We start from the raw sequence: 4,651 nt of genomic DNA, 5'->3' as shown, positions 1-4,651 counted from the left end.
TGGGCAGGGGTGGGCAGTGTTGGTGGTCTCTCCCGCTCTGCAGCCTCAGGAGTGCCCACCTGACCAGGCGGTGAGGTCTCTTTCCCACGGGGTCTGGGAGCAGAGAGCTGCTGCGGGCCGGGATCCGCGGGTGTGGGACCTCTGGCAAACACAGGACGTGCCCGGTCCTAGATGAACTCTGCCTCTGTGTTTCCCGATCTCACCAGGCAGCTCTCTTGCAGCAGACAAGTTGGTCTTACCTGTGGTCCCGAGGCTCAAGTTTGCTCGCGGGGTGCTGCCCAAGGGCTCTCTGCGGCGGCAGCAACCAGGAAGATCTTTTTATTTAACCTTAATAACTTGTATAATATATGCCTGCATTCACTCTCCCTGGTGTTACAGACATTTCATCACAACTCTCTACTTGGAGGTAGTGACTAATTTTTCCCTATCTAAGTTCCGAACCGTAGATGAAAATCATGATTTGGGTAATCTCTTTACTCTCCTTAAAACAAACTTAAACACCTTCTTTCAATTCTAAAACTTACAAACAACTTAAAACTCAGGACTTTAGCCCAAAATATATCCATCTGTTAAGCTCTCTACCTGGAGCCACAGATTTTTCTTTAACCTTAATAATTTCTACAATATATGTCTGCATTCACTCTCCCTGATGTTACAGACATTTCATCACAACTCTCTACTTGGAGGTAGTGACTAATTTTTCCTTAAATTCTGAACTGTAGATGAAAATCCTCACCTGATTCAGGTAATCTCTTTATTTCTAAAAACAAACTCAATCACCTTTTAATAATACCTGTAATTAAGAAGTAGCTTGTCTAACTAGGATTTCAACCCAAAATTCCCATGGAGCTCACATTAAAAAGAATATGAGTACCCTGAAAGACTTTCTAAACAACTTTCTTTAAAAAGCATTTAATCTCTAACTCTCTGAGCTGCCATTACTTATCACACAGCAGGGGACCTATAGCCTGCTAGCCCAGGCTACTTCCCAGTTTCTTTGTTTGAATTCCCGCACTTGAGATAACACATGACTTAACATGGCACCAGCCTCCTTTTACTTGAAAAATAAAAACTTTCTCTCAACTCTTAAGATTATTAGTGGATTCTTGCCCATCACCTTGGTTTGCCATCTGTTGTTGTGTTGTCTTTTCCACCCCACTAGGTCCGCACCGTGGACCCACATCCCAACTCCGCAGTGGCCCAGACCAGTAGCCCCACACTCCATTACATTACTTAAATCTACACATTAAAGAACACACAACACAGTAATCCTAGATCCAATTGACAAGACATAATTGCCCACTTAAACATACAAAGCCCAGTACCATCCATCCCTTGAGAATATTAATAGCAGCCTGTAAATACACAGAGCAGAATCTTAACATCACCTGCCATGGCTTCTCACCCTCTCTCCTCCTGTCTCTTCCTCTCTTCCTTAGTCTTCTCCTCTTCCTTCAAACTTCTCTTCCGCCATCCTTCCTTCTCTTCCAATGACAGGCCTCCTTCTATCCTGTACCTGCCCCTCACTTTATAAATTCAATGGGGAGGTTCTGGTGAAGTCACCTGAGTTCTGAGTACATGACTAGGCAGCTGACCTTGGGGCAGTGCAATTAGCATCAAAATACAGATAACTTCAGGGCAAACCACAACAGAGTAATTGTTTTCAGGATGACGAAACCAATGTTCCAAAGCTAAACTCAATGGCAATAAAACTAGTAGGTAAGAATATTTTTTTTTAAAAAAGTCTTATTTATGAGAAAGCCTCAGGAAAATTTTTAGAGACTTGCAGATATTTGACGTAGCCTTGTAGTCTGATAACTTACTTTCAATTGCACCCAAAATTCTAGGTTAAGTTTTCAACCCTGTCATACATTTGTTACTATTATTAGAACTCATATGGTGATATGTTATACATCTTTAAAATATTTATTTATTAAGTTTAGTTATTTTCAAGACTTTTGTTTTATTAACTACGCTTAAAGTGTATTGTATACTTACCAGCACTGGTGCGATTCAGTGTTGTCAAAAATGTATTTATCATATTATTTTATTTTACTAATAAACTTTATATATGTTTGATATATATGCAACTGCATGGCTGCTCAGAATTCTTTACTTTGAGTTGTAGTAATGGCTAAAGTATGTGTTTTTTCCTTTAGGCTCCAAACTCCTGGAATAATAATTCAGACTCAAAATATGTTTATAGATACCTAGATAGCTAGGCTTTTTCCCTGAGTAGCTAATAACTTATAATTACCCCTTTATACTAATCTACATTCTGACACGTGGCTGGTTACCTCTGATGAGGTACCATGCATGTGTCCTCACATCTTCCCAGTGACCCTTCACTGCACCTGGCTCTATCCCAGAATCCTCTTGGTTTACTGGATATCCCATCTTTGTATTCTATGCTTTCCTTATAGGCCATAGGCTTTTCTTTAATTGACAAGTGATGTATTCATATAATACACAAGATACCTTTTCAAATGATCTCCTTTTGGTCTTTTCTTCAGGGAGAATTATATAAGTAATGAATTTTCTCAGCTTTCTTTTGAATTGCAGATTCCATTGCTTCTTTACTTCTGAAGGAACACTTTTCTATTGGTAATGTCCTTCATGGGTAATGATTTTCCGTGAATATTTTGAGCATATCTAGCCCACAATTTCTGGAGAAAAAGCCAGTGTTTGCCTTATTGGCACTATCTTGAATATGATAAATCCCCTCTCCTGACATTCACAGTATTCAGTCCTTGTCTTTGACACTGTGTTGGTATGCATTGTTTTGAATCCTTATGAGGGGTCTTTTGTGCTTCCTGATTCTTTGCCCATAATTTTGAGGAGTTAACCACTATTTCTTAATATACATATATACATAAACTCACTCATTAACACACATGAACTCAATATATATGTAAACACTGTCATTGCTGAATGTGTTTTTATGTATGGGGTGTGGGAACGTTTCAATTAGTTTCTGAATTTCTCACAAAAGGTATTGGTCTACAAATTGTTGCTAAACTAGTGTACATGTAAGGACACGGAAGATGCAGGGCTGCTTTCTCCACTCTCTGGATCATGTGAAAAACACATTTTCTCAATTATAATGCAAACACCATTAGGAAGTATTATCAGTTGCTTTCTGTGTTGAGTCTCATGAGGGTGGTGATTCATTTTTTTTAAGGATGATTTCTTGCTTACTTCTTTTGTTATTCGTGTTTCATTTCAAATACTTGCCCCCATACCTTGAGATTCTTTTCTAGTTAAGGAATGTAAGAGTGAGTGAATAATAAACTTTGGGTAGGCAGAAAAGATGTGTTAAAATGTAAGTTTTGCTTTATAGTATATGTAGATTTTTTTGTGGGAATCCTTAGCACTTAATAGAGAGAGGATCATTTGGGGATGTGATACAGATGCATAAGCCAGATTTGATAAATGTTCATACAGTCTTTCCATTCATCTCGGTGATGCAGCAATGACACAGTATACTCAGGTTAAGGCTTTAGTAAAGATTAAGTACATGCAGGACATGCTGTCCAGGGTAAGAAACCAAGCATATACCACTATGTAAAGACTTGAGGTTTTAGACATAACCCATCAGTATCTTTTCCTTAATAATAGAACATGCTTGTTTTTCCATACTAACAATTCCTGGTATATGGGCACATTATCTTGGGAAACAATGTATATTTAATAAAGTTACATACCTCACTGAGAAGTATTATGGAGAGTCCAGTAGGGTTAACTGTATGTAGTTTCAAATTCATTTAACTTTGCACAGCAAAGAATTCCCTGGGCATAACACCCCTCCCCCATTGGTAGTTATCTTTGCTACATGCATTGTGATATATGTTTCTTATGACTTAGTTGTTGCATTTTCAATCTCATGGTGTTTCTTCTTTCAGACTTTTGTTGAAATATCTTGAATATTGGTGAACCAATGGGATATTCATTCATCTATTATGTTTTTTTTATTAACTTGAGTATTTCTTATTTAAATTTCTAATGTTATTACTTTTCCCGGTTTCCGGGCAAACATCCCCCTAACCCCTCCCTCTCCCCTTCTTTATGGGTGTTCCCCTCCCCATCCTCCCCCCATTGCCGCCCTCCCTCCAACAATCACATTCACTGGGGGTTCAGTCTTAGCAGGACCAAGGGTTTTCCCTTCCACTGGTGATCTTACTAGGATATTCATTGCTACCTATGAGGTCAGGGTCCAGGGTCAGTCCATGTATAGTCTTTAGGTAGTGGCTTAGTCCCTGGAAGCTCTGGTTGCTTGGCATTGTTGTTCATATGGGGTCTCGAGCCCCTTCAAGCTCTTCCAGTTCTTTCTCTGATTCCTTCAACGGGGGTCCTATTCTCAGTTCAGTGGTTTGCTGCTTGCATTCGCCTCTGTATTTGCAGTATTCTGGCTGTGTCTCTCAGGAGAGATCTACATCCGGCTCCTGTCGGCCTGCACTTCTTTGCTTCATCCATCTTGTCTAATTGGATGGCTGTATATGTATGGGCCACATGCGGGGCAGGCTCTGAATGGGTATTCCTTTTGTCTCTGTTTTAATCTTTGCTGCTCTATTCCCTGCCAAGGGTATTCTTGTTCCCCTTTTAAAGAAGGAGTGAAGCATTCACATTTTGATCATCCGTCTTGAGTTTCATT

Source organism: Rattus norvegicus, chromosome 4, assembly GCF_021556685.1.
Source record: "Rattus norvegicus strain SHRSP/BbbUtx chromosome 4, alternate assembly SHRSP_T2T, whole genome shotgun sequence".
Classification (NCBI taxonomy): domain Eukaryota; kingdom Metazoa; phylum Chordata; class Mammalia; order Rodentia; family Muridae; genus Rattus; species Rattus norvegicus.
Note: the sequence above shows the minus strand (reverse complement) of the source record.